Genomic DNA, 15,683 nt, shown 5'->3' on the forward strand with positions numbered 1-15,683 from the left:
TAACTGGAGGACAGCAAGTGAACTGAAGTTGGGCTGAACGTTTCTATTCATTGACTCACTTACTTAACAGATTGACTGAAGCCTACTGTTCCCCAAGCACTGGGCTGAGGCCAGGGGTACAGCAGGGGAGGAAATGTTACCAAATCAGGTCCAGCTGCTTGCCACTCGAAAATCAAAGAGAGAGAGAGAGAGAGAGAGAGAGAGAGAGAGAGAGAGAGAGAGAGAGATGTTGGTAGAAAGTTGCTTTTATTATTTTTTTTAATTTTTATTTTGTTTGCATTGCCTTTCCATCTTTTTTTTTTTTTTTTCCTGTGGTACGCGGCCTCTCACTGTTGTGGCCTCTCCTGTTGTGGAGCATAGGCTCCGGACGTGCAGGCCCAGCGGCCATGGCTCACGGGCCCAGCCGCTTTGTGGCATGTGGGATCTTCACGGACCGGGGCACGAACCCGTGTCCCCTGCATCGGCAGGCATACTCTCAACCACTGTACCACCAGGGAAGCCCCTCCATCTTTTTTTTTATAAATTTATATATTTTATGTAGTTATTTATGGCTCATTGGGTCTTCAATACTGTGCGTGAGCTTTCTCTAGTTGCGGCGAGTGGGGGCTGCTCTTCGTCGCGGTGCGCGGGCTTCTCATTGCGGTGGCCTCTCTTGTTGCGGAGCACGGGCTCTAGGAGCGTGGGCTTCAGTAGTTGTGGCTCGGGGGCTCAGTAGTTGTGGCTTGCAAGCTCTAGAGCGCAGGCTCAGTAGTTGTGGCGCATGGGCTTAGTTGCTCCGCGGCATGTGGGATCTTCCCGGACCAGGGCTCCAAACCATGTCCCTTGCATTGGCAGGTGGATTCTTAACCACTGCCCCACCAGGGAAGCCTGGAAAGTTGCTTTTAATGAGAATGCTGGCAATCTGGGGGAGATGGTGGGCTCGGTGTCCCCCCAAAACCACCTCTGAAGATCTTGCTCGGCCATGACAGTTTTGAAAAGGAAAAAGGGAAGTAATCTCAGTTAATCATTGAGATGGGGGGTCAGAGTCGCGGCCATCCCCCACTGCGTGCAGGCTTGTGTGCAGGCTTGTCGATTCCTCGTGATCTTTCTTTAGGTGCTGTCTTGTTCACACAGTTTGTTCACAAGATTACTTAAGGGGAAGCTAGGGAAGAGACCTTGTCATCTGTTAATTACTTAGTCTTCATTTCTACTTCTTTGATCTATGGAAAGAACCAACAGATTAGTCAAGGTGTACTGTGTGATCAAAAGATTTGAGTAGGGGCTTCCCTGATGGTGCAGTGGTTGAGAGTCCGCCTGCCAATGCAGGGGACATGGGTTCGTGCCCCGGTCCAGGAAGATCCCCTGTGCCGCAGAGCGGCTGGGCCCGTGAGCCATGGCGCAGGTCCGGAGCCTGTGCTCCACAACGGGAGAGGCCACAACAGTGAGAGGCCCGTGTACCGCTAAAAAAAAAAAAAAAAGATTTGAGTGGTGTGCTAGGGCCGGAGATGAGTATAGCATGGGGCTGCCTGGTTTAAAGTTAGTGACAGGACAAAGGGGAGGCCCCTGTAGAGAGCTCTTTCCTGCCAAGAGCTGCTTTCTGTCCTTATGGAAATGGCACTTTCTGGGTGTTCTTAGTGGTGCCCTAGTGGATTTGCTGTGGTTTATAGTCCATCCATGAGCTCACAGGTGCAGGAAATCAGGTGAGGTAATTCCTTGTCAAATGTACTGATGTGCTCAGCTAATTTGCAGGTTAAAGTCACCCAGGAAGGACACGTGGAAAAAAGTCTACAGGATGTAAACATCTCGGTCCAAGTAAGTGGATTTCTGGAGGGAGAGAGGAGGCCAGTAAATCTCAAGCCTTCCTGAAGGGATAAGGGAGTGGTGAGATTAGGAGATGGGTGTCCTCTAACTGCAGAGGAATAAGATGTTCTGGGAAAAACATACACCCCACCCCTATGAGGTCCAGCTAAGCTGGTGGTGTCAGGGAGGGGGAAATTTCCCTCTGCTGTACTAGGTCCTCCTGGTGGGTCTAAGAATTAAATTGCCATGAGACGGATTAACAGGAGAAAATCACACCAAAGTTTAATAACACATGTACGTGGGAGAGGCCCAGGAAAGCTAAGTCACTGAAATGGCTGAAACCCTCACCTTGGATATCATCTTCAGCTAAAAACAAAAGAGGATGTTAGGAGTAGTCGTTTGTGACTTCAAAAAGGAGGAAGGCAATACACATGCAGACAGAAAAGCAAATATTTGGTGAATAAATGTTTGCCAGCCCTGCAGAGACAATGTACACAGAGGGGATGCTGATCTCTAGGCCGTGTTCTCCCACCACACCCAGCCCATGTTCTTTGCAGACATCTCTGGTGATTGCTCTATCCTGGAAACAGGCCCTCTGGTGCTTCCAAGCCAATCCTTCCTTTCTGCTCGTTAGATAGGACTAAAGTCAAGGCCATGACGCATCAAGGCTGCCATGGATTTTCCCCATCTAGCCCACCCATTTTCAGGCCATGTCTCTTTGAACTGAGCTGATTAAATCCATTAGCTTTAGCCAAAAAACAAAAACAAAAAACCCAGGTGCTGTTACAACATTTTAAAAGCTTGTCTTCAGGCAGGAGTCTCTTGTACTCTTAGGAGTCTTCACAAAAAAAAAACCTCTATTTCCCCTTTCTGCTAGTGGGAAGAAAACATAAGTCATCATTTTCTCAGGAGCGGAGCCTATGCTACCATTTATTAATTGGTTATACTTTTGGGGGCTAAGCATGGCATTTTTCTGTACATTGGAAATGGATTCAAAGATGTGACAATTGTCCCAACTGATGCCTGTCAGGCGTACAGCGGATTTGTCCAGCGTGGTTTAACCAACCAAAGGCTACAATTAGCTAAGTCTTAGTCCTTGCCTGTTTACGTATCTTTACAATATATGTAAACAGGCAAGTATCCCATGCGTCATGTAACGTTTATATCCTAATATCCTTATGAAAAAGAAATGTACCTTCTGTGGGAAGAAAAATGTGGTCGACAGTAGCTGTGTCCTGAAAACAAACTGTGCATTCTCCTGGGGATGCGTCAATCTACTGAAAAATTAACGCTATCAGCTTACACACTTAAGTTACTGACTGTCAATCATCCCACTCAGCATAAATGCCAGAGGCTGATTTACATTCTTGTTCCTGACTTGAGTTCTGGATGTAACATTTATCAGGCAATAGAAAATAACTGTAGGCGAGAGAAATGGGAGTTTCTTCTAGGGGTGTCCTTTAGTTGTCACCACTTGCCAATTTCCAGCCTCCACACGAGGAGGAGTTGCCCCCCTGAACCCCAGAGCCCCTGGAGAACTAGGTATTAGTGCAAGGCCAGGTCAGAGAGTCATTTCTACAAATTCCCATGCACTCCCTGAAAGACGAATGAATCCCTTGCCCATCTTAGCAGGGTTCCTGGGGCCAGGCAGCAGTTTGTGAGAGGAGGCGCCATCTTTCTCTTCTTCAAGCTGAGACTCAGGCACAGGGGCATAAAAAGGGTGTGCCAGCCCAGGAATGGCATCCTTCACGCCCAGCCCCTGGGGACAACCAGCATCACCTGCAGAAATGCAGCCCTCCCATTTTCTGATTATAGGCTGTTTCACAGGGTCATGGGGCTTCCTTTCCTTAAGATTTTTTAAAGAAAGATTTGAATTAGGACTTCCCAATCTCCATCTTCTATTTGAAGTCCTTCTTTAGGAAAAGTGGTCTCTGAGCCAGTCCCAGACCCTCTTCCTCATGGTCTGGGGTTAATCGGGCCCACGCAGGCCTACCTTTTCAAGCCTGAGAGTGTGGCTGCACCAGCCCGTGTAGGGGGTAGGGTGGGGTGGAGGAGACAGGCCTAGAGGGAGGCTGGGGGGACCCTCAAGGGAGAAGGAGGTTTGGGGGGAGGTAGGGCCTTGCTGTAACAGCTGCCATCCTTCTCCTACCAGCAGAAAGGCTGTGGTCACTCCTCACAGGACCCGTGTGCCCTAACTGGCTGGCTTCCCAGGCCCGGCGGTGATTTGTGAGAGGAGGTGCCATCTTGCTTTCATTCAAGCTGAGATGCAGGACAGGGGTAGCAGCTGGGTGTGCCAGGCCAGGAACAGGGCATCTGTAGCGTGTACTCCCAGCCCTGAATTACCGAGCACCACACCAAGAGGTGGCCCAGAGTTACTAGCTCTGCTAGGTTTTCAAGAAAAGCCAGAAATTGGGATTGTTATGGGAGTTACATGTTGGTCACTAATTCAAATAAAAATAATGGCTGGGGATTGTAGGCACGAGTTTGTAACTTCTGGTTTGACCTAGCTCTGCTAAAGTTTCCTTTCCTTTCCTTTACTCTATCCCACCCCACCTCCAAACAACCAGTGCATAGAACCTCTAAGATCCTATCGATAACTCTGGAAAACAAGGAGTATCTTTATTTGAACTTTTAGTGTCTGATTCAATTTCTTCAAAGCACTTAACTCAATTACAGCTTAAGCCCGTCCCCAAAACTGGCTGTCAATGGGGAACATGAGCTCTGAGAAGAGGTGAGCTTACCAAGATCACATTTTGGGTGATTTTTTATTAACCTTTTGGGAGAACAAGTAATATTGTCTCTAAGCAATTCAAATAAAGGAACTTCTGTCTTCGAAACTTGTTTGTAACTGCCACTGTCTACCAGTCCTCCAAAGAAAAAGCTGTATTCTATATTTCTTGGGATTTTTTTCCTTTTATGTCCTAGAAAAGCTCAATAAGATGCTACATGTTGCTTCTACCTAATTCTCCTCTCCTGGCAGGGATGCAGGAAGGAAAAGTGGTCCCCTGGGGCCAGGAAAGGGAGTAGGAGAGAGGCCCCTCACAGAGTTGTGGTTCCTGGCACCAAAAATGACTCTGAGGGAAAGGGACAGAGATGGGGATGGCTGCTCAAAATGGCCTGGCAAAGTAGAAGGACTTGGGATATTGGGGGTTGACGTGAGGTGCAAGCAGGGGAGGGGAAGCAGCCTTGGTTATGGGGTGGAGAAGAGGAGAGAACTAACAGCTGGGAGTGGTCTGAGTGTAAGTGGAGGTCCTGTGTAGGAAAGGGGATTGATTTGTTCCTTGACTTTGCTTCTCAAGGGTAGCTCCATTTGAAGGGGGTACGTAGGGTCTTCCTCATGATAGAAGTCAGGGCTCTTTCAATTGCAAGTGATAGAAAAACAACTGAACTGGGCTTAAGATATGAAAGAATTCATTGACTAATGCAACTGAAACTTCAAGGAGTAAGTGGACTTCAGGCATAGTTGGATCTGGGTGCAGATGATGTCATGGGAAATCTTTCTTCATACCTTGTCTCTGATTTTCTCTGAAGTTGCTTCATGGTGGGAGGGTTCTCAACATATTTTGTCAGGGATAAGCCTTAGCAGTACCAGACCATCCTACCAGCTCAACACCAGGAGAGGAGAGCTCCTGAAGAAGGGCAATGGTACAGGGCAGAGCAGACCCAAGCAACAGCCCACTACAACTAGACTGCAGGGCACCCCAGCAGAGGGAGGGAACCAGTGGATTTGGGACTCTGAGGGTGTTTAAATGTAGTGAGATTAATCTTTGTGCAGATTACAGGAGATAATTTTAGGCAAAACATTACATGCAGTGCCTGACAGATAGTAAGTACTCAACTATTATATCTCTTATCATTTCATTTCTATTATTATTATTAAACAGTAGCTATATCGTATTAGTTGATATTTCTTCCTCTGCAGACATCAGCCTGTATTTGGTCCTGGCACAGACTATATTCACACAGAAGTACATTGACTCTATTTGAAGGACTGTCCCTGGTCTACGTGGGCCCAGTATTTAGAGGCAGAGAAGTGTAGTGCTTGTCTATTTGAAAGGCATTGTCTTATTAACTCTTAGCCGCAGGGACTGGGCTCTGCTATGGCTCCTCATTTAGGAGACAAATAACTCAGCCTGGCCTAGTCCTGTCTGTTTTCAAGGTTTCCATAGAGACTGGGATGGAGACAGAGGTAGCTTTGGAAGCCTCAACACTTTCCCTACAGACAGGAGACCAGCGGTCCTGGGGCATCTTCTGTGTTGAGGGTGTGTGTGTGTGTGTGTGTGTGTGTGTGTGTGTGTGTATGGATGCTTATATGTTAGAGACGTGAAATTCTATATCCACATGTGCACAGGTGGTCCCCTCTTAGGAGAGACATGTACTCCTGGAAATCACAACGAAAAGTCACCAGGCGTGCCCTGGATGATGTAGGAGAAATCTCCAGGACAGCTCGCCACAAATCTTATTAATGGGTCCTCATGGCCGAAGCCTTGCTGGGCTACTTGGTGGCTGGCATTTGTTAGCCCTTAAGGTCAGAGGTTAGACTGCATCATAGTTTCAGTTATGTGACGGTGAATAGCTTGGGCAAGCATTTGGTCTTTTCCAGAACCGAAGCTAAGAGCTATGACTTGGGCCTCTTGGAGCTTGAACCTATGTGTTTTGGGAGCGGAGCTGAGAATGAGAAGGCATCTGCGCGTCCCTGGCACACGCGCTCCATCTTGGAACCTGTGTCTATTTCCTCACTGCAGACTGTCTCCCGAGCACCTCTTGTTTGCCGGGCACTGCTCCACACGCTGCTGAATAGGTGTGGTCCTTTTCCTTATGAAGCTCACAGTCTACATGGGGAGGCTGACAAGCAAACCAGGAATCAGAGCAAACAGGCTGCTAAGGGCTGTACAGCCAGAGAATAGAGCCGCCTCCCTGCCCCCAGGGCCAGGAAAGTCTTGTGCATTTTGGACAGACCTGTTTAGCTCCCTTTTTTCCCTTCAAATAGGCAGGGAACGAACGAGGTGTGTATCTTTTCACAGGCCCTACCCCTCCTCAGCGTTGATGGCCGCGTGATCCACGATCCTAGCCTGGCCTTTCTCCTCCCATCTGTAGTTTGGCAGCTGAAGCCCATAATGCCCCCAGTCCTTTTCCCAACCTGGATTGGGGCTGTTTCCTGATACTTGTAGCCCCTAAACATCAATGAGTCCAGGAGGTGACTTGTGATCTTGTTCCTGAATGAGGTGGCACTTGTCAGTTGCCGGAATGGGGAAGAGCTCTTCAGAGCAGGAAAGACAATGTGTGAGGAGGATTAGCGGGTGCGATGGCACAGCCAGGATCAGCCCCGAGTCGACTTGGCAAGGTTGGCCCCGGGGGGTTGGGCACATGGCTCAGAGCTGGAGTGTGGTGACTTTGTCGTCAGCCACATAAAAATTATTCACCCGGGTGTCTTTCAAGTCAGCAGATGTGAACGATCTTTGAGTGATTTTAAAAGACCACCCCGAAGTCCAGGCGTTATCATTGGATCACGCACTCATTGTTGAGAGTGGGGCCTGGGGGCAGGACTCGGGTCTTTGACCCCTTCCCTTTTCTATCTCTACTCATCTCACTGCATCGATGACTCCAAAATTTGTGTCTGTGCCCAGACCTCTCCTCTGAACTCAGACTGTCCACCCCTCTGCCTACCGGACAGCCCCACTTAGAAGTTGCCTGGGCAGCTCAGATGCAGCCAGCTGAGCCCCTGATCTCTCCTCACCCTCCTGCCTCTCCTACAGTTTTCCCCGCATCAGGCTGGGGGAGATTCCATCGTTCTGGTTGCTCTGGCTAAAAATCCTGGAGTCATTCAACCTGATTCCCTCTTTCTCTCGCACCCCAACCAGTTCCCCAGTTCACCCCTCTAGTGCTTCTTTTCCAAATATTTCCAGATCTGATGGACGAATATCAACTCGCTTCTAGCCGTGCTTGCTACAGACTGCTCTCCCAGCTTCTGCCCCGCTTCCAGCCATTTCTCAACCCGACAGCCAGAGTGATTCTTTTAAAACCTAAGTCATAACATATCATTCTTCTGCCCCAAGCCCTCTGGTGGCTCCCACCTCACACGGAGTAAAGGTCGATATATTTACCATGATCCACAGGGTCTTCACGGTCTGGCCTCCTCTTACCATCCTGCCTTCCTGCCCTCACACCACTTTCCCTCTCACTCCTCCAGCCTTAGAGATGCCAGACCCCCCACCCCCCCACCTCAGGGCCTTTGCACCTGCTGTTCCCTTATATATTAGCAATGCCCACTGCCTCATCATCTTCAAGTTTTTGCTTAAATGGCATCTTCTCAGTGAAGTCTTTCCCAAACACCTCTTGAAACATGTGCCTTCCCCCAAGAAATCTTGAGTCCCTTTCCTGCTTTAGTCTTTTTTTTAATCTCCTATGTAAGTTCTGTTTATCTGAGCAACAGTCAGACAAAACAGCAAACGAAAAGCAGGCCTACAGTGATTTCTCAAGTCCAGAATATAGAGTAAGTATGCTGAATATTGTTGAAGAAATATAGAGGGAATTGTAAACCCGAGTAAGGAGCAGAAGGGTATAAAAGGTGACCAGGAGCAAGTGTAAGTTTTGGACATTGAAACTCTAGTGACAGAAATTAAGAAGACAACAAAGAGGCTCAAGACCAGGATAGATGTAGCAGAAGAGGGAGTTAGAAACTGGAAAGTAGATCTAAAGAAATTACTCAGAAACCATCACAGAGACAAAATGACATGAAAATATGAAGGAGAAGTTAGGAGGAATGGAAGGTAAAGTATGATGGGTCAACACATACTTGAAGTTCTAGAAGAGGTAATGGAGAGATTGGGGGAAAGTCACTACTCAGTGAGTAATTGCTAAGCATTTTCCACAGATAATGGGGGGATTTCTCAGATCAGTAAGCCCTTCAAAACTAAGCTGGTTAACTAAAAGGAATCCACATCTAGATACATCTACTTAAGCAGCAGAACACCAAAGTCAAATAGAATGGTTTAGAGCAGCCTGAGAAAACTTGGAAGAGTCCAGTGGGCTCTCCACCAAAGAGCCACATGAACCTCAACTTCAAATCCTTCTCGGGGTCTTCAGGACAAGCATGTACCCAGAAAACGTGTGTTTAAAATCTCAAACTCACAAGGTTTTTTTCTTTTGTGTGTGTGTATGTGTGGTCAAAATTAACAAAATTGTTCATTCTGCTACACTAAAAGCTAAACCACTGAGCTTCCCTGGTGACGCAGTGGCCGATGCAGGGGACACGGGTTCGTGCCCCAGTCTGGGAAGATCCCACATTCCGCAGAGCAGCTAGGCCCGTGAGCCATGGCTGCTGAGCCTGCGCGTCTGGAACCTGTGCTCCGCAATGGGAGAGGCCACAACAGTGAGAGGCCCGCGTACCACAAAGAAAATAAAAAATAAAAAAATAAATGCTAAGCCATTAACTGTTTACTACTGAAATTCCAGTGCCCACCAGCACATAGTAGAAACTCAAAAGATATTTCTTGAATGGTTTTATAACCATTTTTGATGGAGATGTACATCATATGGTTGTTACTCTCTGGATTTTTCACTTCTCCATTTTATATATATTTGACAAGCACCTGTTAACTCCAAGTATCATCCTAAGTACTGGAGCAATAAGCAAGGGTGAGCAACACATGGCCATGACCCCGTCCTTGCAAGTGTTGCTGTCTAGAGCTGTGACTTTCAAACATTTCCAGCACAGGCATACTAAGAAATGCATTTTAATTTGTGAATCAGCACACACAGTAATAAATGTTTAATGCATCTTTAGCACACATGATGGGCTCTGATAATTTCTACTTTATGCATTTTCCTTCAAGAAGAATGCCTGTCACCACCCACTAAATTGATGTTATGACCCATGACGACTGTGGTTTGAAAAGCATTGATCCAGTGCAGAAGCTCTGCATCTTTCCTCTGCCATGCATTCCTCAGAATCATGTTTTTCAATGCACAAAACAACAGACATCAGGTTACAATATAAACTTATTAGATTGACATGCAATTTTAAACATATTCGAGAAAACAAATGTGATACAGTAATATGTGTGCTTCATTATTAACACAGTAAATGCAAGATCTGGCTAGTGACTCACACTGGCTGGAATTTTGAAGTAGGGATGAACAAAAAGGCTATTTTGAGAATTCTGCTACGACTGTGGTGAGACGTGGAAGTATCTGTGATCACCGTTGGTGACAAAGCCACAGGTGCTGAGACCACCACTCTGGAGTGTCACCTACATTCATAACTGAAGGAATGCTGCATTTGAGAAGTTACTGAAAACAAGGGAGCATTTTTCCCCCATTCAAGTTCATAGAACCCAAGGGGCCCCTGGACCCCCAGATGGAAATCCCTGGTCTAGTGGAGCCACACTTTATCTCAGTGATCTGAGCCTTATTGGTCAGTTGGAGAGATGTTGATTCTCATCTCAGGTAGGTCTATAACCACAGTTTTTAAGGGTGTTACTCACTGTGGACGTACCAGTTTAAGAGTCGTAAGAGCTGCAGAAAGCTAAAGGCAGCAAGGGCACTGGCAAGGAGTGGGCAGGCAGGAATCCCAAGGATCCCCCATCCACCCGCTGTGCCCTCCATCCCATCTAAAGCAAGTGACTTGCAGTGCAGACCGATCCTGCAGTCTGATTCACTTTGGGTCGGGGGTATTCTATTGGGGCAAACAGCATCATCAGAGGTGGCTGTGTGGGTGTCTCAGGGACCCTCACTTCCCTTGTGGCAGAAGAGGTGTGGCTCACGTAGCTGACAGGTTAACATGAGAAGAAGGGAGGAAAAAACCAGCAAGCTCGGAGAACCGATTTAGTCTTGTTAAATACACTGGAAGAACGGAGTGTGGGAGACAGCATTTTATCAGCTCCCCGACTGTCGTTTTAAAGGCGCCTGCTCGCTAACACGCCTGAAGAAGTGCTCTGAGATTACACTGCTGCATCCATAATAAGATGGTTCCTTCTATCTTACAGGCCATGTGGGGGAATTCCAAAGAAACTGAAAATCATCCTCTGAGAAAGTAGAGTTACAGCTTCTTCCAATTTTTCGCGTCTTATTTGAGGGGCTGTAGGAGGACCCCACATCCTCCTTCCATTTTCTTATATTTTATTAAATGGATATGACACTCCGTCATTGGTCTGGCTGGAGTAGGAGACCAGCAGTTTGCATCATTTAGGAGGTGAGTTGGTTAGTTTTATGCATCAGTCAGATATTTAATCAAACGCTAATCTAGGTGTTGCAGGGAAGTAGATGTGGTTCACATCTATAATCAGATGACTGCAAATAAAGGAGATAATTACCCTCAATAATGGCAGGGAGTGCTCATCCAATCAGTGGGAGGACTTCAGAGCAAAGTTTCCCGGAGAAGAAGAAATTCTCTCTCAAGACTGTGACATCAACTGCTGCCTGAGTTTCCGGCCTGCCAGCCCTATAAATCTCAGCCTTGCTAGGCCCCGTGATCACATGAGCTAATTTCTTAAAATAAATCTCTTAATACATTTGGTTTCATTTCCTTGGAGAACCCTGACTAATACGGGATGCATGTAAAAAATTTTTTGTCTTAAATAAATGAAAGGCAAGAATCTGAAAGCAAAGTGACTTAAACACAGCACATGCACGCACACCATGCTCTGAGAGGTTGGAAGAAGAGGTCTGTGGGCCAGGGAGGAGCTGGGAAACAGGGACACTAGCCTTTCTTTTTTATTTTTTAAATTTTATTTCGTGTGCAAAGGGGAGCAGCCTCTTCTCCTCCACCAGTCGAGGCCCTTCCTCATCTCCCGCTTATAGCTCTGTCTTCTGTGCGCCAACCTCCACCTCCATCTTGCTCCTGAAACCATACCTGATCCAGTCCCTGCAGACCCCTCCCTCCCCCAGCCTGGGTTACTGAGATGGCCTCATCTTACTCGTCCTTTTGGACACACTGCCTCGCTTGCTTGAAACTTCTCCACTCCTTGGTTTCGTTCTCACTGTCCCTTTCTCTGCATCTTCTCTTCGTCTCCATCCTTCTCTCCCTCTACCTGCCCCAGCAATGGTCACCGAACACCCAGTGGCTGGGTGATCTCTTTGTTCAGATAGTTTGAACCACCTCCTCAATCTTGGTGCTTTCCCAGCTTTGTCTCCATCCTAGACTCTCCCTCCTTCTTCAAAATCATCCAACTAACCGTGCACTGGGCTTCCCCACCGGAGTCCCCCACGGCATCTCAGACTCAACATGTTTCCAAGGGATCCCTCATTCCCACCCCCGCGCTCTTGATCTCAGTTGGTAGAATTTCCACCCAGAGCTAGTATCTCCCCTAATAACAAGTCAGCCATTCTTGTGCATGCCTGATTTCCTTAAGAGCAATCTAAATGCTTTGACTTTATTCAATTGATGCAATTGGGTTCCTCTGAGGCATAATCATTATTCCAGGTACATGATTTCTGTAATGGGATAATTGGCTGCCTCTGCCCCTAGAGAACACCTGAAATAAGGAATATGTGCACCTGTGTTTTTAATCAAAGTGAAACATAATAACCGGGGGCAGTCAAGAGGTACAGTAAATGTGTCAGTGGTGCTTCTGGTAAGTTCATGGTGGTGAGTAGCTGGACCGCATCCTTGTGAGTGAATGAGAGGGCCAGAACAGTGGAGAACAGAACTCAGAGGGACTTCAGGCCTTGACAGGGACATGATCTTTGTCCTGAGTACAGTGAGAAACCACTGGATGTTTCGGGAGGGGGTTGTGGGATGATCAGATTGATGTTTTAGATGGTCACTCTGAGCTGGGTGTGGGACAGGAGTAGATGAAGCCAGAATGGAACCCAGACTCCTGATTCTGATTCAGTTGGTCTCGGGGGGAGGGGGAGGCATCAGTGAGATGTAAAAGTCCCCCACATGGTTCCAGTATGGAGCCAGGGTCCTGGAGGTCAAGCTCCGGAAGTGTGGCCCCCAACCCACGACTGCATCCCCAGAGTTTCTCACTCTCACGCCAGTTCACACCCAGCCTCCAGCACCAGCTTATGGCTCCAGCACCTTCTGCTCCAGGAAGTTGAAAGCAGCCCTTCAGCTATGCTGGGTCTACAGTGGGAAGTGTCACCGTGCGATATTTCTGTTCTGGATGTTCTTTTACACCTGTGAACTGGACAGTTTTGCTTTTTGTTTATTTCAGCTTCAGTGAACTGACAACCACTTAAGAATGTGCTCGTCAAGGTGTCTGGGCTCCATGGACTATTTCCTCCCCAAATTCTATCCCTGTTTCACTCGAGGTCCAAGTGGAGTATTAGAATCACAGTTCAAAGCAAACAAAATTGATGATGTGAGAGATAACCATATTGAAGATCCAGAAAAAGACAATGTGAAATTCTCTTCTGCATTGGGCATGATTTTTAATGAAAGTGATCAGGCATTGAGAGACCTGCGGTATCAGAAACATGCCTTCAATATACTTCTGAGTCAGGGCTTGGATGCCACAGAGATGTAGCAGATACGAGGAATGCAGCATGTACAGACAAGTCTGACTCAATGGATTTGCCAGTGGCTGCTGTTGCTATTTGTTTCTACAGTGAAGGCTTGTGTGCCTGGCTCTGGCCTGTGCACAGCCTCCTAGACCACATGGGTGCCTGGATTCTTCAGGAAATCATGCTCGTGGACAGTGATTTGAAAGGAGAGCTACATGAATATGTCCAAAACTACCTCCTTGGCAAAATTAAAGTAATAAAAAATACAAAGCGTGGGAGATTGATTTGAGGAAGAATAATCACAGCGGCTGTGACGTGGCCGGCTCCTTGCTGGCCGTCATCCAGGAGGACTAGCGGATGGTAGGATGCCTGGTGACCAGTACCATCAGGGCTGACCCTCACCTACAGCTCCTCCCCTGTGTTGTGAGGGGGATTCAACTGGGGGCTGCATTTCAGATGGGGTCGTGCTCCCTTTTCCAAGCTCAGAGGCCTGGAGGGAGCTACTACACCAGTAAAGTCACCTACCATTGCTGGAGGATTGTTTGCCATGAAGAGAAACTATTTCATTGAACTTGGACAGTGTGACAGTGGCAGGGATATCTGGGGAGGAGAAAATTTCGAAATATCATTTCGGATTTGGATGGGTGAAGGTGAACTCTTCATCATCCCTTGCTCTAGAGTTGGACACATTTTTGGAAAAAGGCGACCGTATGGTTCTCCTGAAGGCGAGGATATCATGACATGCGTGATGAGACTGGTTCATGTTTAGTTGGATGAATATAAGGAGGAGTATTTTTCCATAAGACCTGGGCTGGGGTCCAAAAGCTTTGGAAATATCAATAAGCATGTTGAATAGAGGAAGAAGTTGGGTTGTAACTCATTTAAATGATATTTGGATAACATTTACCAAGAGATGCAGATACCCGAGCCCAATGCCAAACCCTAGCGATCCATTTTTATCGAAAGAAGGTCAAAATGTCCCAAAGTCCTTCAATGGGAAAGGCTCTGTCACCTCCAGATCAGTAAGTGTCTGGTGGCCCAGGGCTGCCCAAGTCAGAAGAGAGGCCTAGGAGTGCTTAAGGGATGTGGCTACAGTGACCCTAATCTGCTCTGAATTTATAACAAAGAGCATGACTTGGTTTTAAATAATCTCCCTTTGCCTGGATATGTCAGAAACTCACTCATCAAGTGCTCATGAAGTGTAATGGGTCAGGGGCAGCCCAGCAATAGAATTTTGGGAAGAATAATTGGCTGTACCAGGTGCCAGGTGGACAGTGCCTAAGAGTGGCTTTGTGACTACCGAGTCACAAAGGCTATGTTGCTATGGCAACCCGTGATGGCACCTCCTCACAACGGTGGCATTTGGAGAGTTAAGACAGACTCCGTGGCTGGAATGGTGATTCATCACACTTGTCCTCCTAATGGAGAGGCCTGAGAAGATTAGCGAAGGTGAGACTGCAGATATACTAGAGACTGGAGCACCAAGTGACCATCAGAAGGTGAAGAAGTATGTTTCACCAAGACATTAAGGTCACTTCTGAGCTGCCGTTAAGGAATTTTTTGCTTATGACAGAAAATAAGAATACAATTTTAACTCTATTAAAGACAAGTTTGTAGAGAAGGGCAAAACCCAGGAAACGGACAGGCCTATTCAAATCTATTTACACTTCTTTTTTATTTTTTTAAAATAAAATAAAATTTTTTTTAATTTTTATTTATTTATGGCTGTGTTGGGTCTTCGTTTGCTGTGCGAGGGCTTTCTCTAGTTGCGGCGAGTAGGGGCCACTCTTCATTGCGGTGCGCGGGCCTCTCACTATCGCGGCCTCTCTTGTTGCGGAGCACAGGCTCCAGACGCGCAGGCTCAGTAGTTGTGGCTCACGGGCCTAGTTGCTCCGCGGCATGTGGCATCTTCCCAGACCAAGGCTCGAACCCGTGTCCCCTGCATTGGCAGGCAGATTCTCAACCACTGTGCCACCAGGGAAGCCCCTACACTTCTTTTTAACCCATTTTAATAATGGAATGGCATTTATCTGATCGGAAACTTGTTATGATTTCCTTTCTTAGAAGACTTCATAGGAGATTGTTAATTTTTTCCCACTTCTATTACCATGTTCTAAATAGATAATGTTAAACAGATTGCATCCACATTACTTTCAACTCCAGAAGGCATCGTTTATAAGATTATATTTAAGAGGCAGTTAACTATTATAAAGTATTTTGATGAATTATGGTACTATTTACACTTAAAGGATCCTTTTTATTATTAAAATAATAATAATAATATGGAGCTGGGGTGAAACTTCCTGCACTATACTAAGTCCTCCAAAACTTGAGACCCTGTTGTGGCCCCACAAGAAAGATTCACACAGCCTAAGCTTCATCAGCCCAACAGCCACAGAGAACTCACTCCTCAGGGGGGCAGCCTGGTTCTCCTTCAGGCGGCTCTGATGGCTGGA

General features: G+C 46.9%; 1 pseudogene across 1 annotated transcript; it reads left to right on the forward strand.

Annotated features, from left to right (window-relative positions):
* The first annotated feature begins 10,208 nt into the window (after positions 1-10,208).
* LOC308623415 (polypeptide N-acetylgalactosaminyltransferase 11-like) lies at positions 10,209-14,601 on the forward strand (annotated as a pseudogene). The gene is made up of 2 exons: positions 10,209-10,227; positions 12,854-14,601. The product of its transcript is annotated as a polypeptide N-acetylgalactosaminyltransferase 11-like (transcript).
* The last annotated feature ends 1,082 nt before the right edge of the window (positions 14,602-15,683 follow it).

Source organism: Mesoplodon bidens, assembly GCF_964165515.1.
Source record: "Mesoplodon bidens genome assembly, chromosome: 1".
Classification (NCBI taxonomy): domain Eukaryota; kingdom Metazoa; phylum Chordata; class Mammalia; order Artiodactyla; family Ziphiidae; genus Mesoplodon; species Mesoplodon bidens.